Genomic DNA, 25,245 nt, shown 5'->3' on the forward strand with positions numbered 1-25,245 from the left:
TGGAAGATACCAGTGGTTAAAGCTTTCATGGAAGGAGTAAAGAGACTTCACCCTCCTATTTCAAACCCACCACCAGGATGGGACCTTAACGTGATGCTATCTAAACTTACGGGCCCCCCGTTCGAACCCATGCATAAAAGCAGTCTCAAACACCTGACTTATAAAATGGCCTTCTTAGTAGCAATAACATCTATAAGAAGGGTCAGTGAAATTCAGGCTCTGTCAGTGCAGGATCCATTCTTTACAGTTAAAGATAAACTGGTTTTACGTACACACCATAGGTTCTCACCTAAGTTTATTTTTAAATTCCACGTGAACCAGTCCATCTAGCTTCCGGCTTTCTTCCAAGACCCACAAAGCCCGGCTTAGGTGAAACTACACACCCTAGATATGCGTAGGGGGGTCCTCTACTATGTAAACAAGACCAGACCGCTAAGGAAAACAGATCAGCTGTTTGTCTCCGTAGCTACAGGCAGAGAGGGCGATCGCGTCTCTAAAGGTGCCATCTCTAAGTGGATTGTTAACTGTATCCAGCTGTGTTACTCTCTTTCTGAAAAAACTCTGCCTTTCACGCCAAGAGCCCACTCTACTAGAGGCATTGGGGCCACTCTGGCTTACATTGCAAATGTACCACTTGACACCATTTGCAAAGCAGCTACTTGGAGCTCTATTCACACTTTTACTCAGCACTACTGCATTGACACCCGTTCCAAGACAGATACTCAAGTGGGACAAGCGGTTTTAAGACTTTTATTTGCTCATGACCCTTCTCACATCCCACCTCCTTCTTCTAACACTGCTCGCTAATCTATGCACAGCATGTGATCTAAGCATATTCAACAAGCCTCAGAAGAGATACATTACTCACTGTAATCCTATTTCTGATGCTTGTATCTGATTAGATTCACATGCGACCCACCCTTCCTCCCCTCTGAGAGAAGGCGCATGGATGCTTGTAGTCTTATCCATCTATCTATCTGGTTGGATTATCTGTACTTGCGCTTCTCCTCATGCTACCTCATGTCAGAAAAAATACAATCTGAGGGTCTTAGACGCATGAGGGATCATGGGTACAGTGGACGTCGCACTAGGGATAGTATTACTGGCACGCTCTGTGTCGACGCCCATTTTTGAGTTTCGAAAAACAAACTGTAATACTCTGCAGCTTCCACTAGATGTCGGCCTATGCACAGCATGTGAATCTAAGAAGATACAAGCATCACAAATACGATTACGGTGAGTAATGTATCCTATAAATATATATATATATATATATATATATATATATATATATATATATATATATATATATATATATATATATATATATATATATATATATATATATATATATATATATATATATATATATATAATATGGGGGGTCCCAAAACTTCCGTCCAGGGAGAGCGAAGTTATAAGCTACCCAAAAAGTGCTCTTCCTATGGAAACAGCAACTTAACCATAACTACATGGCCACTACTGTACTACTACAAAATTCAGAGTGACCCAAATACTTTTTTTGCAAAGTTTGGTGAGAATTCGTCCAGGGGGGGCAAAGTTATAGGGGGGTCCCAAAACTTCCGTCCAGGGAGAGCGAAGTTATAAGCTACCCAAAAAGTGCTCTTCCTATGGAAACAGCAACTTAACCATAACTACATGGCTACTACTGTGTTGGCCATGTAGTTATGGTTAAGTTGCTGTTTCCATAGGAAGAGCACTTTTTGGGTGGCTTATAACTTCGCTCTCCCTGGACGGAAGTTTTTGGACCCCCCCCTATAACTTTGCCCCCCCTGGACGAATCCTCACCAAAGTTTGCAAAAAAAGTATTTGGGTCACTCTGAATTTCTTTGCAACGTTTGGTGAGGATTCGTCCAGGGGGGGCAAAGTTATAGGGGGGGTCCCAAAACTTTTTTTTTCCCGCATAGACTGAATGGGAAAAAAATGTTGCTTGCGCCTACAGCCCAAACCGCTGGAGGGATTTCCACCAAATTTGGACCAGGAGCAGCGGCTTGGTCCCGAAAGCGTGCTTTTGCAAATTTGGTGAAAATCCGTCCAGCAGTTTTTTTTAAAATGACCAAAAAGTAGGTAAAAAAGAATTGGTGATATCTGTGTTCGGTTCGCGGACACACTTCCCTGTTCGCTCCGCGGACAGTGTCCTGATTGGCCAATCGTCTTGCGTGATGTTCGCGGACATGCAACGTGTTCGCTGATTGGATGGTGTGGAGCGTGAAGCGCGTCAGATTTTTCGGTAGCGCCCGCCATCTTGGATTCGCGGACGACCGCGGACAGCGTGGTGAAACTTTGTTCAAAATGTGCATTTAGTAGAGTGTGTTGGTGTGTAAGAGTGTTTGGGGAGGGTGGGAGTGTATGAGATAGGATGAAAGTTGTGTTTTTTATGTGTTAGACGTTCTTTTTGTGTTCGATTTGTTTGCGGACATCACGGGTGTTCTGAAATGTTCTAAATAAACTGACTGGGGCGTGTTCTAAGGAGTCAATATGTGTCCGTTTTGTTTGCAAGCAAAGTGAAACTGTTCTAAGAACACTCGCTGTGTCTGGGGAGTGTTCGTAGGGGGTGTCCTGAGGACGCTGTCCGTATTGTTCTCTGTCAAGTTGAATGTGTTCTAAGAACACTTGCGGTGTCCTGAAATGTTCACAAATAAACAAAATGGGGGTGTTCTGAAGACGCTTCTAAGAACACTCGCGGTGTCCGGGGAGTGTTCGTAGGGGGTGTCCTGAGGGCGCTGTCCGTATTGTTCTCTGTCAAGTTGAATGTGTCCTAAGAACACTTGCGGTGTCCTGAAATGTTCGCAAATAAACAAGATGGTGGTGTTCTGAAGAAGCTTCTAAGAACACTCCCGGTGTCCTATGTTACATGTATATAAAGTCAGGGATATTATGGTTAAGTTGTGCTACTAAAAAACTATGAAATTCAGTGAAGAAACTTTGTTAAAGGGACGTTATGATTCCAAGTAAAACCGAAAAACCCTTGAAATTCGCCAGTTATGGTAAGCTAAGAAACCATAACTCGCGCCACCACCGTGCACTGCTAAGACTAACACCCAGGACATCAAAGATGACATCACAAATGTCATTGATGACATCACTGATGACATCACATGTGTATGTACTTCTCATGAAATATGTGTAGAAGGGACACTTATTATGTTGCGAAAAAAGTATCAAGAATCATTGCAAGAAATATACCCTAATAAGTGCATTGAACGATGCATTGATATAAATAGCATCCTATTATGGGGTTCTATCTAGTATACTAAGCTACTCATACAGAAACATAACATTGTGTGCAGCGTACAAGATGAAGGTATGATATTCGTAATGTTAATATGTTGAATAATGAAATGATAATTGTTTTCTTTATAGATTTTTGTGTACTGTGAAATATGTAATAAGTAGCTAATAAAACCCATGTATTACATAATTGCATTACTATAGACAAAACACAGACACAAGAACGCATACCAATATGGGTATATACAGGGAAAGTGAAGTTAGCAAAAAAGCACAAGTAGTAGCAGAAACAATTCATAACCTAACTGATTAGTTTCATGCAAATAAATGATTGCTCTGTTTCAAAGCTGCTATTTACCCTATGTATCACTTGATGTGATTGGACCCTAAAGAAAGTAGTGTGAGTACAATGTATACAAATATGACCATATACAGGGAAAGTATAGCCATAACAGAACTATCAGAAAGTGCTCATAAGTCTAGTGATTATCTTTATGCACAAAAAGGATTGCTGTCTTTCAAGCTTGTGTTTTCCCATATGTTTCATATGATGTGACTGTACTCTAAGGGAATTACTGTAAGAACCTACTAGAAGGATATGTCTACAAATAAAATAAAATTCTTAGTTTCTGACTGTTACTGAAGAAAACCATGTGGCCTAGATATGTCAGCAAAAGAAAAAATAGTGAGCCAGACATGTGATGTCATCAGTAATGACATTTGTGATGTCATCTTTGATGTCCTGGGTGTTAGTCTTAGCAGTGCACAGTGGTGGCGCGAGTTATGGTTGCTTAGCTTACCATAACTGGCGAATTTCAAGGGTTTTTCGGTTTTACTTGGAACCATAACGTCCCTTTAACAAAGTTTTTTCACTGAATTTCATAGGTTTTTAGTAGCGCAACTTAACCATAACGTCCCTTTAACAAAGTTTTTTTCACTGATATATATATATATATATCCAAACCTTTGAATACGATCTGTACAAAAGGTGTATATCGTGTAATGATTTGACTAAATAAGAGAGATGGAGGTTAACTTGTTCCATATTTATCATGGGTAATTTTTCATTTTAAAGGGTGGAATTACTATACCTGGTAAGTTACAAAACATTGTGATTAGAAGCGTTTTTGGTGGGTGGTAAGGAAGTGCAATTGAGCAATATAATGACCCTGATTCATGGATTTTTTGCACTGAAAAAAACTGGAGTTGTGCGCCATTCTACCCGCAAATCCCTGTTTAACAAATGGGGATTTGCGGGCAGAATGGCGCACAAATCCAGGTTTTTTTTGGCGCAAATAATCCATGAATCAGGGCCAATATGTATACATTGCCAGCTCAAGAGTTCATTAAATTGAACATGGGCAATATCAATAAATATCCAATAGATCTAGCCTTGTGAGAAGTCAGTGGAATATTATTCACAGGTTGGGAGTCCTATTACATCGTGATCCTGTGTTCTGTGGGTGGACCGATTCAAGTTCTGCTATTGGAGCATATTTGTCAGCTGTTGGGTGTAGTGTGATTATAGTCATTTGAGTACCACAGTTTTGTAGCAATAGGGAAATCAACATGTCCACCGATGATTTCGGACGGCAAGTAGTAGTCCGCTTTTTGTGTCAATGCAGCAACTCTTGTTTACTAAATACATAGTCTGCGACTTGGCCGTGTGTGTTTTTTGGCAGTGATCCGCGTAGCGTTTGTGAAGTTAAGTGGAAGGTCAGTTAAACCCTACGTCCACAGTGATTTAGCACAAAGGAAAGGAAACGGTGTGAACACCCGCGTGCAATTCTTCAAGGGTATGGTATTGATAATGCGAGGCATGGGGCACTTACTGTTTAAATAGCTTTTTACGCTAAATAACTTAACTGTGGATGCCTATAATATCTGGTCATGTTGTTGACGTTTGCTAAGACTGCAGAAATATCACAAAGGAAAGTAAAGCCGTGGTTCACGGGTGCTGTAGCACTACACTTTCGAGAGGGATACATGGGGAATTACATTCTGGCAGGTGATTGTGTAGTTAAAAATGCAAGGAAAGACTGATCAGAAGTGTATTGCATGCTGTTTGATTCATAGATGGTACTTTCTCTATCTCCAGCTTCATAGAGAAGGAATACTGTGAAGAATATTGAATCAAGAACCAGACGTCTTTAGTCCAGGCAACTGGAAAGCTCTCTTAAGGTAGGGGCTCCCAGACTAGTGATTGGTGGTGGTGGTGGTGGTGGTGGTACTGGTGCAATAGTGTATGTTTTGTTTTGGATTCTATTTCGTTGTAGCTTTAGGGTGACCAGTGCTCGGTTTATAACTGTATTGGCAGAGAAGCTTGGGTGCTACTTAGAAGCAATTGGAAGTGATTAGATTCTAATTGAATTGGAATCATGAAATTAACTCTACAATGTGGCAGAAGTATCATGCATAGTCAGCAGGCATTTCCTTGTATATGAAAATGTTGCCTGTGTGTAGCACGTGCATTCACCAAGATACATTATTTGTTTTGTGTTACAGTGTATATAAATGCAACATTAGCTTTCAGAGTCAATTTGGTGATATGGTATCTTTTCTTTGATCACGTTGGTGTTTTCTACAGTGCAATGAGTTTTTATGTGAGACAAAATGTTGGAAAAAAACGTAATTAATCTGTAAAGGACATCCCCTGATGAATGTTCTACCAACGTGCTGTGATGAACAGAAACATGTTGGGATTTTGAAATTGTGACACATTATTTGGATTGAGTTATCATTTTTGTAAATGTCTTTTGAATTGATTATTTTGTATTTATTATTATTGATGTGTGATTTTATTGTATGGATATATACATTGCTTTGTATTCTGTTAAGTGTTTTATACTTTGGTATATATCATATTGACAAAATAAATATAATATTTATTTAACCTTTTGAGGTCTACTGGGTCAATTTTATCAGGATCTACAGTGAGATAAAAGAAGGGCCATTCACCAGATATGAGATACTCGTTGAGAATGATATTAATCTTATCTCTTCTCTTTATTTTTGGTACGAATAGCGACCCTCGTCCAGAAGACATTAGGGCTGATCTGCCATATTTTGAAGGTGAGACATTGGAAGTTCCTCGTCCATCCGTACCATAAGCAAGACTCGACGTTTACCATATAAAACAAAACATATGGCATTGACAGTAATTCCATGTTTCCCACCTGGACACATTTGGTATTGGTCAAATTGCTGTACTCCCTAGTAATCTGTTCCTTGTGCCTATCAAAACATTGCTCCAAGTTGAGTTTAGTCAAGAGCACTTGCTGCAGCACTGTGCTCTTAAAGGGGAATTTCTCTCAGAAGTGTTGTGTCCCAATGGATAGGCATGTATATTTGAGCATATATCGATAGATCAGAATTTATTTTCCAGTGCATCTTACCTTTTTGTTTTTCTGAAATGTAGGCGTGGCGTGCTGCTTGAGTGTGGTTGTTGTGGTGGACCCAAAGTCTTTTTTTTCAGTGGCTATTATTTGAAGGCGGAGACTGGACCTGCAGAAAGTATTTCCCCACATTGTAGTGCGATAGCACTGCGCAGTTTGCTGCTCGAGTGTGATTGTCGTGGTGGACCCATAGTCTTTTTTTCCATGGCTATTCATTGAAGGGAGAAACAGGACCTGCAGAAGTATTTCCCCACATTATAGCGCGAAAGCTGCGTGGAGTGCTGATATTGTGGTTGTTGTGGTTTGTAGTGGTGCACGTAGATGTGTCATTATGCCGGTGGGAAGCTGCGTGCCTGACAGGAACCCTCCTGAACTGGTAAGCACATGCATTCCTTGTGTTCTATTGATATATCACTACTGAGACAACCCGCTTATCTAAAGAGACCTTGTACCCTCCTGTCAATAAGCAGTGACTGTTGGACCTTGTGGCCTTTGAGCTGCCTACTGGTGTACTATGAGCTGTGTCTCGCAGTATCTACTGAATTGCATCCTGCATGCTTTTAGAGGAATTAAGGCGTTCATCCACCTAATTGCCTATTAGCGGTGACTGTTGACTGTAGTGGTCTTTGAGCCGCTTATAGGTGCATTTCTAACTTTCTTCTGCATGGCAGAGCTATTTCGCGACAAGCATGCCTGCCAAGATGAACTTTACAAAAGGCTAATGCATCAAAAAAAGGGGAGATAAAGGGTGGTGTCAGTACCTGCTCTGATACACCGTCAGTGTTCAAACCTGAAATACCTAAAATGAGTAAAATTACAGACTTCTACAACGGCCAGACTGCAATCATTGAAATTCATCCATCACCTGAGCCTAGTTTAATTCTGATTAGCGAAATAGCATGTACAATGGCAGAGTTGGATAATAACAATTCTCTGCTGAACCTATGCTATAGACTAGAGGGTCAAATCATTGATTTGGAACAGGGCCCCTTTTAATAAGGAGCCGGTCCCTAATAACAAGGAGATCTCTGGATGTGAACCAAAATCAGCGGCCCCAAAGCCGATCCTCCAGCGCAGCTATCATGCTCCCCTAAACTCATAGGGTTGGCTGAAGAATACACTAAAACCACTGAGGAAAGACTCGACTTCACTGTAGCTTCAGACCATCGTGAATACTCTGAAAGTCTCTATAGTGAGAAATTTAAAGAAATCGACGCGCATAATTTAGCAATTTTCACATTAAAAATCTTGCTGAAACTATCCCAGAAAATTTCCTGCCAAGTTAACAAAAAAAAAAAAAAGATGCAAGTATACTGGCTGGGGTACTGGGCTGATGAAACAAGTTGACCCCAATATCGATTTTGTATGAGAACTGAACTTCAGGAAAGTCCTTTAGCCACCCCGCTAAATGACATACAACTGGACTCTAATCCTGAAAATCTAGAATCGACCAAGGTAGAGATTCTGGTTGGTAGTGATGATGATGACTATCTCTTATCCAAAAGAGAAAAAAGAAGGAAGAAGAAATTGAAGGCCAATGGTGGGAAAAAACAAGGGACTGGAGACTGGGCTAAGGAACAAGGGGAAAGTGAACAAACTAATAATACATACCTTACATCGAAGCGAGCAAGAAAAACTGTGCGTAGAGCAAAGCGTATTGCCCAAAAATCTGGCAACTTAACCAACTGGTTAATCGGGCCAAAGGGGCAGAAAGACAAAGCAATGGTGATGCCTCAAGCCAGAGAAGAAGATTCTTATGAGTTCATCTGACTGCTCCAACACCACTCTTGAAATTAGTGCATTAACTACTTTAAGTGTAAATTTGAAAGATTCTGAAAGGAAACGGATGCTGGATTTGAACATCCTGACTTAGAAAACTGTTAAGGTAGTTCAGAGGAAAAACATCTACTGATAGTAATGGACCTGTTTTGCCCCAAAAAGATTTCACAATTATGTGTGTGGCGAAGGGTAAGAAAAAGCCCATAAATAGCAGTCTCCTCGAAATTTTTAACAACCTCCTACCTCTAAGGATAATTTAAAGTAGTACCTTTTTAAATTTGTGGAGCATTGTTACAATTGTGTAACTAAGGTGCATTGTTTATCTGAAGAAGTAGTCTGCTTAATTAGGGCAAATGCGGTCGACCTGGGTAGGTGGGGGATATGAACTGACTGTGATAGTCTTAATAAAGATTTGAAAAAAGATGGACCGAGAGTAACTAACGGAGATTGTAAGAAAAAGGGTCAACATGCAAAAACAAACTTTGATGTGGCAACTGATGATAATGTGAAATCTCATTGGGAGTGGCTATGCTCATTCTTATCTCCAATTACAAGAACCTGAGCTAGTATTGCATTTATATCCTGGAATGCTAGAGGCCATAAACGTCTCTTCAGCCTAGAAGGCTCATGTAAACTATTCAATACAGGCAATGTAATATTACTACAGGAAACTTGGCTCCTTGGTACGGCCCAATTTGATGGCTATACCGCATACTTTCATCATGCGGCTAGAGGCTACAAAGGCCTTCCATTTGGAGGCCTGGCTATCCTTGTCACCAACTGTATCAAGTCTAAAGAATATTTGGAGGATGAGATTGCTAGTAGTGTATTAAAGGTAGAAGTACAACTTGATATCAAGAAGAAACTTCTGATCGTAAATGTATACGACCCTCCCGGTGGTGATTTCACATTAGGAATACAGCTGAAGATATTTGGACAGGTTGGTACGAAATATGCTGAAGATCCAAATGTGAATCTTATCATAGGTGGTGATCTGAATGTCAGCCGTATTATTGATGCAGCTAAAAATACAAGTAATATGAATGCATACTAATTCTTGAAAAACTGAACATGTAGTGAAATCTAGGAGATGGAAAATTGTCTTTGATGACCTGGATTTAAATCTCATAAATGCTACGGTTAATGGTGATATGCCTCCTGGATTTACCTGGCATAACGGCAGCTGTTCCCAACAGTGAATTATGTTTTTGTCAGCAAAAAAATATATCCCCAGATAATGTGCACATTCGTTTTAACGAATTTAGTGCTCACGCTATACTCTCACTTAGATATTGTTTACCTACCATTCAGTCTACCTAATGGGATAAAGTTGGCTCAGTGGAAGTGAATCAAAGTTGGAATTGACTGGGGTGAACTGACAGAAATTTTGGAAAAGTGAAAGAATGGACAAGGGATGTCAATGATGAATACCATCATGTGGAAAATGCTGACGATCTTCTTCTATGGATATCCTATGTACGGCTTTTTGCAGATGGGTACATTTATATCTGCCAAACAGGGGCCCAAATATGAGAGACATTTGACAAAGTCCTATCTACTAGGAAAAAAATGTTGCTCCATGAATTAAGAACTCTTGGTAGGTTGAAGGTGATTATTGTGGAAATGATCGTGAGGAAGGGTAAAATAAAAAAATGATTACAAGAATTGGCTAAAAAGGTACAGGGTGTTTTCCGACAATGTGGTGTGGCAAAATATGGTTAGGGTATTATTGGATGGGGATACAAAAAAATGATGGGCAAATATAAAAAGGTGACTAATGAGGGTGATGAAGAGATCATCTGTAATATTGATGAGGCTCGATGGCAAAAATATCTCTTGAATACATTTTTCAGGCAGTAAAAAGTGTGGAAAGAAAGCCAAATATGGAACTGAAAATTGACCATGATGACCTCATGCTTATAATTACGGGGCTAAAACACTCCAGAGCCCAAGGGCCGTAAGGGCTATGTAAAACAATAATATGGGACAATCCCATTCTGTAGGCAGACACATCCTAAAGACCATTTAAAAAAAAAAAAAAATTTGGCTATGATTCCTGAATCCTGCAAGATATCCCTGTCTTTAAAAAACAGGTTGAGAGCCTTACCCGAAAACTGACTGCTAGCATTGACGGATGTGCCAAGTCAAATCTTCTGTGCCTTAATCATAAAATAAATTAATCAATGGATAGTAAAGGATGGTATTTTTAGTAGATTTCAGACAGGTTTTTAGAAGAGGATGTTCTACAAATATTAATCTCTTTGTAATAAATACTCTTCTTGAGCAGGCAAAGCAAAAGGATTCAGTGCCATTGTATGGCCTTGAACCGTGTGGCTGGTGCCCACAACATTGTTGCGGTGGGCGCCCCAGGATTGGGGCCCGCGGGACATCAGCGCTGCTGCCACCCGGGCGACGCAGACAGGTGCCCCCGCTGGTGGTGTTCCTGTGAGTGGGCAACCTGTAATATTCCGCAAAGACTGGAGGAAGTTCTGCATTTCTGTCCTGCTAGGGTAACGTCCACTCCCCGCAACCAGACAGCGGCCCACACACCGTTGCCCTAGGGAGATACCTCACACTGGTGCATACAGGTGACTCGGATTAATACCCAACCAACTGGAATTGGGCATATTGGCCAGAACCTGGGCAACACACTGGATTGGCTCCCATCCTCAAGGATGCACCCCTGACCGTTGAACCTCATTGGCTGACTCTGCTGGCACGACACTGCAGTAATGATTTTGCTTTCACCCGTGCCTCAACCGCAACTACACAAAGAGCCTGGGCCCTTCCTTCCACTCGGCCAACACAGCAGGGCCGCAACAAGACCTCCATGAGCTGGAAGGAAGCCCTATCTAAATACCAGTTCCAGGTCAGTGGTGCAGAGATGTCGTCAGGGGGCCCTCTATCCCAGCCCCGGACCTGGGTACTATGCAGAATAACATCCAGATGATCTTGGAAGAGATCAGGGGGATAAGGACCGATAGGGAGGCCAAACTAGCGGACCTCACATCAAAGGTGTCCACGTAGGAAGACCCCATGGAATGGTTTGAAAATCGCCAAATATCAACGGTGCTCCTAGAGGCTCAGATGGAGGCAAGATTTATGGAAGTACAACAGCGTGAGGAGGAATTGGGTTTTAAGGTGGAGGACATGGAAAACCGGGAGAGAAGGAACAATCTACGCATCTTTGGCCTGGTGGAGTCGAGGGCAAAAGCCTGGGTTGCCTGGAAGGCAAGGTGCAGGACATAATACAGATTGTATTGGGTGAAGACGCCGGAGAGGAGATCATACTGGATAGAGTTTACCGTGGTGGGGAGGGCTGGGGGGAGGTACGGACCCTCTCAGTGCTGGCAAGACTGCACTATTACAGAGACAAAGCCAAGATCCTGGAGAAGGCCAAGAATCTTCAGAGCATACAGTATGGGGACTCTGCAGTTGTCAACTATCAGGACTTATCTGCCCTTACGCTGTTGATGAGGAAGAAGTGTGGTAACCTCACCAGATGGCTGCAGGAGAAGGGGGTCAGATATCACTGGGGTCACCCCTTCTACCTCACGTTTGAGTGGCAGGGGGAGAAGCACCATCTTGTGCCTGAGGAAGACATCCAGAGGCTCACGCAGGACCTTGTGGGTGGACGACCTGGTCCCTCGGAAGGTCGGAGTGGGAGAGATTTGGATCCTGTTCGGGGTCCCAGCGGCCCGGATGTGCTCAAGGGGAAAGCTAAGGTGAAGGGGACCCGGAAGTTTCAAAAGACTAGGCTCCCCTCTGCCCCTTCTGAGTGGCACTTAAAGTGATGTTGAATTCGTCTTTGGAGTGCTCTGGTCACTGTTGGCATTCGTGTTACCCCCGTGGGGGTGTTTAAAAGGAGGGAGATGGATGAGCCTGCGGCCCGATGGGCGGGGCTCGCCCCTCAAGTTACACAATAGATGTGGTTACTCCCGCAGTTGGGAGGATGTTGGCTGGTTTGTTCTGGTTGCTAGTGTGGTGTTGAACACAGTTTACTGGGAGCTGTGCTACGGTATGGGGGAAGGAAGTGGAGAATTTTGACTTTGGGTCACTGAAATATATTGAAGGTGATTGCAAGGGAGGAAAGTTTAGGGTTGGGACACCCACTGGTAGAATGACTCGGGGCTAAGGATGAGCTCCTGGTGGTTCGTTGACTGATCCCAATAAGTTTTGGGAGATGGAGACGGACGCCTCACTTGGAGGGATATGAAGGGGGGGGACTGGGAGAGGACAAGGGGGTGGGGGGGAGGGTGGAAAGGGGGAGCACATGGGGAGATTGGGGGAAGGGTCAGCTGGATCGAAACATTGAATAAGGGGTCGGAATGGGCTCTGAATAGGGACTGTTCAGGGGTGGTCTAAGGGAACAGGACCAAGGATGATAATGATCGAGGGGGCGAGTGGGCCCACTTAATGTTAAGGCATGAACTCCCAGAATAAGAGATCCCTGACTAGCAACATGTTTCGTAAGGAGCAGCTGATGGTCCTCTTCTTACAGGAAACTCACTACAAGCAGGGAAAGGAGTCAACGATAAAAGGGAGGGAGATTGGGAGGAATTTCTGGGCTTCCCATAGGAGCACTAAGAAAGGGGGGGGGCTAGGCATTCTCCTGGGTAAGTCACTCCAGCTCACGAATGTTGAAACTAAGAGGGGTTTTGGAGGGCGGTTTCCCGGGGTCAAAGGCACCTGCGAAGGTGAACGGATCACACTGGCTACCTTGTATGCACCCAATGTTGGACAGGTATCGTTTCTGAACCGGGTCTTCAGGGTGATGGACGAGTGGGCTGAGGGGGCCATGATACTAGGCAGAGACTTTAATCTCATAATAGACCCTCAACTAGATTGGTGGTCCGCTAAGGGTGCGGGGGCCAAGGAGATCACAAAGGATAACATTGCCCCGCAGAACTTCTTACGAGAGCACTATTGGGTGGACATATGGTGCAAGTCATGCCCAGGTCCGGGAGGTTACATTTTTTTCCTCACCTCGGCACCACACATATACAAGAATTGACTTCCTTCTGGCCTCTGAGGAAGGGGGAGGGGAGTTTGGTATACCGAGGGTAGAAGCAATAACCTGGTCAGACCACGAACTACTGGTGGTCAACTGGTCACTCCAGGGAACCCGGAGAACCTTTAGATGGCGCTGTAATGACACGCTTCTAAGGGACCGAGTTTTCAGAGACTTCTAAGGGATGAAATAAAAGCCTACTTTGAGACGAATGATAATGGGGACATGGAGATGGTGATGGTCTGGGAGGCGGTTAAGGCCACCTTTCGGGGCCTCCTTATAGCGGAGGGAGCCTGACGTAAGCGGGAGAGGGCAGTTATTGAGAGCAGGCTCCGGGACGAATTAAGGGATCTACGGGCCCGGCTCACCCATAAAGGGGAAGACCGAGAGGCCCTCTTGGGACAAATGCAGGAGAGGAGACGGGCGCTACACATGGTCCTTATAGGGAAGTGGTTAAGAAGATGAGTTACACACGACAAAGGTACTATGAGCGGGGTGATAGGGTGGGTACCCTCCTAGCCCGTAGAACAAGGGATCTAGACTCGAGAGGGGGGTGGGAGCCATCAGAGACAGGGAGGGCTGGATGACGAGGAAGGGGGAGGAGATTGTGGAATGTTTTGCAGACTTCTACAGAGGGCTGTACACTAGACAGGAGGGTGAGTCACGGGAGGACATCCAGGCCTACCTGGCTGAACACCCGCTCCCCCGGTTGACCGATCCAGAACAAGAGGTATTGGAGGGGGAAATATAGGAGGAAGAGGTGAGGGTGGCCATCCAGAGATTAAAAACTGGGAAAGTCCCGAGAGGAGATGGCTACACGGCCGACTTCTATAAGCAGTTCCAACTCATCCTAGCAAAGCCATTGGCCAACTGTTTAATTTTATTAGGGGTCAGGATACCATCCCGCATACGTTCCTACAAGCTCTGATCGCTGTGATCCCCAAACCGGGAAAGGATCTGGCAGACTATTTCCCTCCTAAACATGGACGCGAAGATCTTCGCCAGGATCTTGGCGACACGCCTGGAGAGATACCTCCCCTCGTTTGATCCATCCGGATCAGGTGGGTTTCGTGATGAATAGGCAAGGCTCTGACAACATGTGCTGTACTCAAGGGGGGTCAGCGATGAGGGGGCTCTTTTATTCGCCCTGGATGCTGAAAAGGCCTTAGACATGGTTAGTTGGGCTTTCATGGGGGAGGTCTTTGCGTCCTTGGGGATGGGTCCGAAATGGCTGGGCTGGATGTCGGCTCTGTACGCCACTCCCTCAGCCAGGGTGGTGGCAAATGGGATTGAATCGGAGTCGTTCCCTCTGGGAAGGGTTACGAGGCAGGGCTGACTTTATCCCCCCTCATATATGCATTGGTAATGGAACCCTGGGCGGGGGAATTATGTTATAATAGATGTTAGGAAATGTGATATGTTGAACTTAGTATGTTGTTATAACCAAAAATGTCAAACTTTGATTTTCAACAAAAAAAACTGAGAACAGGTGTTGCCTTTATGCGTGATTCTTCTAACACCCACCCCCCCGCACCCACCTCAAGCCTACTTCTGCAGGAGTCTGTCCTGATACATTCTGGTTACCACCATCACCGTTTTGTGGCCAATGCTGGATTTGGCTTTTATGGACTTCATTGATTCACGGTGCGTCACCCTTTCCCAACTCTCGTTATGGACTTACTTTACATCTTGTGCTCATGGTGGCCCTGAATCATGCTGTTCCCATCTTCATCTTGTATCCCGGCTTGCAACATTGCGTTACTACTGACTTCTGCAATTGTATTCGGTCTCCCCCCACTCTTTGACTGCTTACTCTCTGTTCTCTCCTCCTCTCCCTTTCTCCCTTTTGCTATCTCCTCCCCTTTACTTTCTTCTATGCACTTACTCTATCAGAATTGTCCCTGGACCTAGTATGATAGCAAACTTGTCTATCTCCTCTCCCCTCCCCTTATTTGTCCCCCCCCCCCGCCCTCCAGCACTATCTGAAATGTCGTCAGGCCTAATACGGTAGTCACCTGTCCGTTTCCATTTCCTTCCCACTCTCCCCCTCCCTTTATTATCTGTGTCTTAGCTCTTGCACTATCTGAAATGTCGTTAGGCCGTGTATGATAGTTAATTTCACATCCTTACTGTTCATGACCTGTAAGAATGTCATTGTATTTTCCCTTGTTCTCTCTCTTGCCTTGAAGCGCTTTGAAACACATTGTGTTTAGGCGCTATATAAATAAACTATCGCATCATATCATAAGATTGGATGGATGCCTCATTGGGAGCATGGAGAAGGAGCACTTAATGAAAACATTAAAGAATAGTGCAGAAAAATTGGATTCAATAGTTAGTCATGAGCACGTGTCTGCTATGAAATCCTTATGTATGCCAGAATGTGTATTGCTTATACAAAAACGCCAAATGTATCTAAAACCTTTGCCTTCTCCTGAAACACAGAGGATGTTTATAGCTCTGTTTCAATAGAATGGAGGTACTGGAAGTAAGGGGTGCATGGCTTGGGCTTCCTAAAGAAAAGCGGTTATGTACACTATGTAATGATATACAATAGAATCAGTGAGACATGTCCTGACCTCTTGCCCTAGAATGAAAGAGCACTATGTGCGATATTTGAGCATGTAGGTAGAAAACACGAATATCTCAAGAGAAGTATTTTGGCTGAGATGTGTATCTGGATATAGTCGGCTTTACCATTGCAATAATCCAGGTCTGGAAAGGTGTCAGAATACATCTTCAAAGCATGAAGATGATGTGAAACTGTTTACTAACTTGTAAATATAGCTAAATGAGATATGTGACGGTAATTTCGCGAATCTAATTAATCATTTTTTATCTTGTATTGTTTGATATTAATGAAAAGTGTAATGGTTGCTAATGTCTTTTATGAATTGTAAAGGAATGAATTGTCTGATTTGACATTGTATTTGTTGTCTTGTATAAAGGTTTGTTTGAACTATATGAAACCAGGTTGGGAACCATGCCAAAGCCTAGTGCGTTTGTCTATGCCAAGGCAATATCGAGTCCTCTACTTCAATTAAAGAGTGTATGCCTGCAGCAGGTGCTTGTGTATTGGTGGACACCTGTGCTCACTGTGTTCACATTTAGAATTATAAACATTTGAAGCTGGCTCTGTCCGAATAAGAGAGCACATTAGTATGCTATCCAGTCAAGAAAGCAAGTATCCATTAGCCATACACTGGCAGAGCCGGCATCAAATGAATGCTATCAACGGAATACGTTTCTCGGGGCTCAGTATGGCAACATCTTCCTTGAGAGGCAGACACCTTGTACTAAAGTTGACACCTAGAAGCTAGGTTTATATGCAAGCATAGAACCGCATATATTGGATTAAATCCGGACCATGAATTGTAAGTATTTTTGTAATTAATTGGTTGCTGACGAATGTTAGTTGATGTATATCTCACATGTTCAACAATTGTTTGTGAAGATTTGTTGTGTGGCTGGATTCATCTTTGCGTTGCACTGCGGCCAAATTAGCCAGCTGATTTTTGTAAGTCTTGAAACAGATGTAAATGGTGAGGCATAGGCCAACGGGCATATACATCAATAGATGATGATCATCGCAGGGCTTTGGCCTATTATAGACCACAATGTATTTGTGAAAGGCATGATTAGCAACACTCGAGAGTAACAATTAAAATGCACATTAACATATGGTGGCAGATTCATTCAGAGGTGGCAAAATTGGTATGCTCTTTAAGTTCTGCTTGTGTACAAACAAGCAAAAATAGTACTAGAACTCTGCAAATGCCCTAGAACACAACTAAGTGACTGGTCATTACAGGTATCGGTAAGATTCATGGAATATATGGTGACAGATTGTTACAAAAGGCACAACATATTAATTGCTAGCCGCAGCAGCATGAATCGAATTGTTAAGCCTTGGAATGAGTTTTTGTGCACAATCAAGCAGTTAATTCAAGTACGCAAGTATGGCAGGCAGGCGGCCCTACTACCAACATGGCGGATTGGAGTAACTGCAGTCGGAGTATCAGGAGCATGCTAGCGCTGATACTATTTAAAATGCTAGTTGTGAACATGCTCGGTTGGATTGTTGCTACGCTGAAAAGCTGTCGATATACGTAAGTGACAGTGATATGTGTCGATGTCCGAGAATAGTGTTATCACAATGTCGAGGTGAACATAACACTCATTGGTATCCCGCCTTTTACTTTTTTCTTCTGCGATTACAGTCTTCGTGTTGATGTTCAAATGGAAATTAGAATCTTGTCTTGCATTCACGGTTTGCAATTACAAGCGGAAATAAGTATTTACACTAACGTGGTGCCTTTGCATTGATCCATAATGGACACAAGAGTGGACTATACCATATTCAATGTTTGAATGTAACACATGCCCTCTCATGTTTATTTGTAGAATTGTTGAAGCCTTAATGTGAGTTACTGACAACATTAGGTAAGTGTTACCCTTATCTGATATACATGGCTGGGATGCTTAGAACTCTAGTATATAAATGGTACTGACAAGGAACCTATGTATTTGTATTTTATTGAATTTATATAGCGTTTTAATCCAAAACGCTTTACAAGAGGAACAAGCATTATATAACAATTGAATTAAACCAGAAAACAGTACAAAAAACAATTTTCATTATAGAAGAGGATTGGTGAGAGTAGAGAGGGACCCAAGGTGTGAGAGGGAGTAGGAGGTGTGAGTAGTGGTGAAAGCAGAAGAGAGGAATCAGAGGGTTTAAGGGAGAAGATTGGAAGAGATGAGAATTAGAAAAGCGCAGGAAGTGGGGTAGGAGGGAGTAGAGTGAAGGGAGAGGGGTAGGTTACCTCTTTACAAGGAGGGCGTTATCAAACCCAATAATTAACAGCCTACCTGTGTTGTACATATAAGTAGCTTAGTAGGCATACTCTGCACAATGCCAGCTAGCAGACTAGGGCTGACATATCACACCTATACATTAACGGAATGAGTGAAGCACATTTAATGGTCAGGGGGGGGGTGGCTGCTAGTTTTATAATTTGCATCTGCGCACATTGCAATGGGTGATGTCCCATAACTATGAAGCGATGGATGGCTGGCTGTTGGTGGTTGGCCTGTACGGGTGATCCATTCACACAACACACTTGTCGGAGCTGAAAACTAGGAAGCACATGACTTGTTATAATTTCGAGTTATACTTGTTATTTTTGTATGCTAAGACCAAGATGTGTTGTCTTTTCTTTTATATTGTTCTTCCCTTAATGCATCTACAAACTGGATGATATTTTGTATGCGACAGTGTCCTTTTTTAAACTGTATGCGTATAATTCTGTTTGCTATTTTGACTTATGTTCTATTGTGCACATTTGTTGTGTTGCATCTTTATTTGGTAATAATTGAACCTGTACTAACCAATGTGGACCAACATTTGAATGCATACATGTTGTTTTTGGATTGCCCTACTTCTACTTATTATTGCTTTGTCCATGAACTCAAATTATTGGCTTTTGAATGTGTGCTTGTTTGAACTATATACACAATGAAAACAAAAAAAAGATATTTAGACATATGAAAGTCAAGGGTCGGAAAACCGTCATCTTGTGATAATCGTATCCATTGATTAATCGCCCTAATTCCAAGTGACCTCACAGCAGTAAATCATAACACCCGCCCCTCAAGCGGACATCAACATGTCTAACCGATGTACTATGCCCCTGCTCATGATGTTGGTGCACAGCTTAGCCGAACATATGCTGTCATCAACTACGTCATCCCGTTACCTAACGCAAAACCCGGATGATGAAATCCCTCCCTCTCTCCCTCATTAAAAAAAAAAAGCAAACAACATACACTTTTCAATTTATACTCAGTCGGCAATTTACCAAGTCGTTATATATCTTGATTCAACAAAAATCGTACAATACATCCGAGACATTCACATTTTTGGCACACATAATCAGTGGAAGAACAGATTGTTGACTGCAGGTTATAGTACTCCTTTTTAGGTCGACTGACCCATCCCATGCAATCTTTCTGATTTCCTTCTTCAATGTGTTAATCCCTGTACTTGAATTGTGCAAGTCAAAGTTCTGTGGAGTAAAATATCATTCCACGTGGTTCTATCATCTATTTCTATCATGGCACATGGCATTACGTTTGGGAGAAAAAAGGTTTTGTTAACACATAGGGCCTCATTACGAGTTTGGAGGCAGCCATGCCATTAATAAGGACATGGCTGCCTCCAAACACGGGTCCGGGTCCGTGGTCCCTGAATGGGTAAATACCGGGCCATTCTGACTTTGGAGGGCCTGGTATTTCCCCATTTAGAGAACACATCCCCATCCCCATTCCCATTTGAGCCCTCACAGTGCTCAATGCGAATGGGGAGGGAGCTAACAACGGGCCTGTTAGTAACGGGCCCGTTGTTAGCTCCCTCGTCCCCTTGCGGGACCGGCAAAGAACGTCTGTAATAGGGCAGAATAGGTTTAACGGCACCGGCACCTTTACCAGCGCCCAAAAAACCATACTGCCTGCGTCGTAATGAGGCCCCGAGACAATAAAACTTTGCTATCCATAGGTCTTCATTGTGCACCACAAATGGGCAAACTTGGGTGGCTCAATTGTTGCAGAAGATGCAAATCATCATACCGTTCGTGATGGTGAAACTCAATTCTGGTTGAAGAACCCATCCACGGGTAGATGTTTGCCATGACATATGCACATCTTCATGACATAACTATGTACATGTTGTGGGATGTATTAACCCACTTATGCTCTGCCCTGCGGCATCCCTGTGTCCTGGTGGTACCAGAATCATCAAAATGGCCGCAAAATCCCTATGCGTGCCAAAACCATGGAAATTCCGCTCTACAAAGCACAAAAAAGATGGCTGCCAAATCCACAATGCATGTTGTCAGTGGTGGAACGGAGATCGCACTCCTGAAACATGTCACTGAGCTGTCCGACGTGTAAAAATGGAGACTGCATGAAAAGCAGTGCTTGCTGAAAGAAATCCGAAATCTTGTTTTTAAAACTTTTTTTGGTTGCTGAAAATACAAAATGCTGGTCCAAAACACCCACAAACATCCAATCTTCTTGCTGAGTGTCACATTTTACTGAATTCAAGAAATCATTGTGAAATTGCAATATCCTGGAAAGCTGAATTGGTCATGAAAACACCCACAGCACAAGTTTGCCTGCCCGTGGGATCTGTCAAAATCTGGGCGCAGTACCAGCAGCCGCCTGAATGACTGTTTCAAAAGCCTGCATTAAAACTGTAAACTTGTACCATTGTAACTTAATGTCTGAAATCTAAGTGACCTGTTATCAAGAGTAACCTAGGTTGTAACTATTTAAACATCATGGTTTAGAGTCTGGAATCGGTGTTGTAGCTGCTTGTTTTAAAATTAAAAGTTTATTTAAACAAAGAAAAATGTAACAAAATGACATTTAAATCTAAGCCTGACTCCAAGCCCAAACCAGGAGAACAACTTCCCCCACAGGGCCAGACACCTCCCTTATGCTCCCTAGACCAGGAACTTGCACCCATGTGTTGTTTAAGAGGGGAGGAGAACTTGGGCTGCTGGGGGAAGAGCACAATGGATTTCCTCCAAGGCAAGAAGATGCTAATCAGGAAGGCTCGTAAATGGCCTCTGCCAGAAGGAAGGGGGCAGAGATTGCTCCTTGGCTGCAAGTAGGAGGAGGCGGGGACAGACAACCTTTTGTTGAATCCCAATGGACAAAAAGCATATTTCTAAAAAGACTGATAATTTACTGTGTACAATTGTAAAAAATATGTAAACCCCAGAATTCTGAACCTAATTTTGGGCTGCACATTTTAAGAGGAGCCAGAACTCTGTGCTATGTTCTGGGAAGCAACTGCAGAAATTGTGGGTTTATACCAAATGTAATTATGTCAAAAGCATGAAACTTCACACGCTTATGCCCCGATACAATGCACACAGTTGTACACATTTTTGGCTAAACTAGATATTGTGTTCCAGCCCAAAAGGGCAGAATTCTGTCAAAGGCCGACACAAGATCCTACAATGACGGTGCTTGGAAGAGCAGTTGCGCCACAAAATGTGATCTAGATATGTTGTTAGAAAGTTTGCAAAATTGTAAATATGTATCATTTAAAAGTAGAGTTCATGCTCAAAAGTCAAGGGGAGGATTCTCTGACTCATAAACCCACATCAGCATGGTGACACCCTGTTTTCTCCTCCATCAAGGGAGAGGGGAGAGACTAGCCTATAGCCAGCCTACGGGGCGCACTTAGGATAATCCAGCATACACACCCCTTTACCCATTGCATAAAAAGAGACAGCTGAGGACTTAGAGAAACACACAGATTCACCCACCAACCAATTGCTGGCGGAGCACTCTGCGAGAGGACCAGACATCTTCCTTGCTCCAGGCTCCAGAAACTTGGCAAGCAGAAAGGCCCATTCTAAAGCTGAACCATTCTCAGCTTGGCCTTAAAATTCCAGAAACCAGAATTCACTCCAGACTCCTAAGGGGAACAAAAGAAACAGCCAGGCTGTGCTGTAACTGCTTTCCTGCAAAAGAATTATAACCAGAATCAAAAGACCCCATCCAGTTGTGTTGTGCTGTGCTGTGCCGTGCAGTGACCAGATAGCCGTGACCAGAGCCATTGCCGACCCAGTCCAGTCCGGGGTGCCCAGCAGCCTGTCCCAGTCCGGTGTGCCCAGCAGAATTTCTGAGCAGAATCCCTGATCTTGACGGACCAGAATATCTGACGGTTCTGTTCAAAACTATATAGTGAGTATCCCTAGTATAGGACTGTGTCACTAGCCTATGTACTGTCCATAGCAATCCCTATCCAAATCCATCCGATCTTGTCTTCAGAACTGCATTGTTAGACATTTTTTTGAATTGCCTGAACTCTTTATCTTATCCCTACTATCTTCCTTCTGTAATAGTATTGTTAAACATGTCTCTGCGCTGATATATTTCATCTGAAGAAGGCAAGCTCCTCGGCGGGCAAAAACTTGATCCAGAGGTGCCCTGGTCTAGTTGCTGTGCTTCCGTGTGGTATTTGCTTCTTCATAGTCACCCCTAGTGTAAAGAAATCCTGTTTGTCTTTTGAAAGCGCACCCCTGTTTTCTCATTTTTGCGCCGAAAAACGACCTCCACGAAAACGTCCATAACTTTCTCAAATGTTATGCTAGAAACGTCTGCTTGTAGCTAACATCTGCAGCTTTCCATAGAACCAGAAACCGCACTCCAAATCCATATAGTTCTCCCGTGATTGCGATTACCGCGCGCTGAAAAGTTTGCCGTGAATTTTGCCTTAGGAAATTTCTATAACGTGTAAAACAGCTTTTCATTGCACCCGACCTCAAATTTCAGTTTTTGCATTTTTTCTTAGTGTCAAGTCATTGCTAGTGTGTGTCTGCAACCAGATAAAGCGGCTCCCATTAGAATTTAAACAATTTCAGGGATTTAAACCATATTTAGTGTTTTACCCTGTCCATTCTCAGATAACTTTAAAAACCATTTTGACAGTTTGCCAATCAATTCTGTTTCTCTCTTGTGTTGCTGGAGGGGAAATTGGGAGTGACATTTGCTTGAATTCTGCATTCCTGAAACCTGTTCTCTCTCCTTCTATCTCTCTACATTGCATATTGGGGAGGTGAGGGGTGTGCAGGGGGAAAGAGTAACCACCTTGTTATTCTATTTTGAACACCCACCCACAAAAGTATTATTGCTGTGCTGCATTGTTTTTGCTCATCATTACTCCTTGTGATTAAAGAGATTGCTTAGTGTGACATCACCCCATTGGTGATCATTGTATAACCATTAAACATAGTGTGATTATATTATGAATACATAAATAATTTTACTTTGCAAACCAGCCTGATTCCTGGTTCAGTCTGACCGGGGGGGAGGGGGTTCCAAGTGAGGTGCGTGATATAAGTGGTACATCGTTCAGAATAAAAGAACTTTTAGACACAAATAAATAAGGATGTCAGTTATGCATTACACGCTAGGCGTTGACTTGGATGAAGTGCCGGATTGAAATCACTTACAATGTCGGAAAGGAAAAATATATTTTGGTACCGTTTGGCAAAATAAGTAACACTATCATCTACATTTCAATACAAAATTACTTTTTATGAAAACCATAGATTTACATTTAAAAAATTGGCTTTCTTTGTGTCTATTTCAATTGTGACCTTTACATAATAAGAGTAAAAATATGCTCATCTTTGAACAAACACAAAAATATATTTCCCACATTACTACTAATTTACACATTCTTAATCAAATCATGTTTTATTATTATTAATTTATCAAACGACTATGTGCACAAGTCGGAGAGTGTTCTGGTGTTACTTCTGGTCTGCCACTTTCACAATGCAAATAGATGATTACTTGCTTTCCCAGTCAAATTTATTTGGGTAAAATGAATAACTACTAACTTGTTTAAACCCAATTAAAACAGTTCCCTATACTAACAATGAGAATTCAATACAATTCTTACTTTTCTTTGAATAATATAGTATTGGTTAACAGTTTAGTCATCTCGGTCCACAATTGCAAAAACCAAGTACTCTTACACAGTGACGTCTCTATGGTATTGCCAGGTAAGACGCACGCTTCCCCTACAAATATGTTGTGCCAATCTGCCACCCCCCCCAGTTCCCCAGGCGTCGGGTGTGGGCCAGGGTTGCACTGCTGGCATCCTCTCTGGAGAAAGTCAGCATGCAACGGAAGGGGAATGCACTTAAGTGCTGATGCCTCTGCACCAACAGGTGACCAGTACTGTCTTTTTGCTCTGTGGAGGGAGGGCAGGGTCCCATGTGTGGGGCTTGCGGTCTTTGTGATAGTGGGAAGGATGCCAGATATGGGACTTGTGCTCTGGGTGCTGGAGGGACAGTATTAAAGTTATGGGGATTGCAGTCTTGGTAGTGGCGGGGCAGGATGTCAAGTATGGGGTTTGTGCTCTGGGTCTTGGCAGTGTTGGGTCAGAGTTCAGATTTATGGAACTTTACCCCACATATGGTGACTCTACCAACCGCGAAATGGCATCATTGGGGTATTTGATGCTGCACTTGGCATATTAGAGTAGTCTATACATTACATACCGTGAAAGACACATTACTTCAGAGAGATCTACAGACGGAGGGTGTGGGCGTCGGGTCTAGGGGCGATTGCTCTATTGAGAAACGCAGAGTTACAGAAAAATGTGCATATATCCAGACCTATGGCTGGAGGTACAGAACAATGCATACAGAGAGATGGATAAAGATGTACACATAGAGATAGGTTTATACAGAGAAATGGATGGAGGGATATGGAGTGATGTGTACAGGGAGATGAATAAATGTAGAGTTAGAGCGATCAATGGATAGATTGATTATATATGAAAAGAGGTACATGCAGTTACATTTGCAAGGATATATGGATAGAGAGCCATAGAGAGATGCATAATTTGTGATGTGGAAAGGTATATAGATGGATATGTAGATTGATATAAAGAGAAGTCCAGGTCATGCACATTGTCGATGAATTCCGAAGAAATTCCGAATTCAATCTGTGATATTTCTTGATTTTAAGAATATATTGGGGAAACTGGGAACATTATACCTTCTTGGACAAATTGCTTCAAGGGCATGGATTAGATGAGGGAGTATTGAAGCATCCTCTGTGTTGTCGGTCAGTTCCGGTGGACATTGTGTGCTGCAACAATGATCCATCGTTACTTTCCATGGCTGGCTGGTCATATTTGCGGCCACTGCACATCGGCATCCCGATTCTGAACCTTGGGACGAGCATTTGCAACTTCAAACATTAGTTGCTCCC

The 25,245-nt window shown here is 42.9% G+C and overlaps 1 protein-coding gene across 14 annotated transcripts in view; it reads left to right on the forward strand.

Annotated features, from left to right (window-relative positions):
* TBC1D24 (TBC1 domain family member 24) overlaps positions 1 to 25,245 on the forward strand; it is a 1,120,122-nt gene that overhangs the window by 244,562 nt on the left and 850,315 nt on the right. For 10 of the 14 annotated variants that reach the window (XM_069646948.1, XM_069646944.1, XM_069646940.1 and 7 more), the window contains exon 2: positions 17,842 to 17,880. The exons of the other annotated variants lie outside the window; for them this stretch is intronic. The gene's annotated coding sequence lies outside the window, so the exon portion shown is untranslated. The remainder of the gene's footprint in view (positions 1 to 17,841; positions 17,881 to 25,245) is intronic. 14 annotated transcript variants of the gene reach the window in all.

The sequence above is a fragment of the Ambystoma mexicanum genome, chromosome 2q (assembly GCF_040938575.1).
Source record: "Ambystoma mexicanum isolate Mex_15411 chromosome 2q, UKY_AmexF1_1, whole genome shotgun sequence".
Classification (NCBI taxonomy): domain Eukaryota; kingdom Metazoa; phylum Chordata; class Amphibia; order Caudata; family Ambystomatidae; genus Ambystoma; species Ambystoma mexicanum.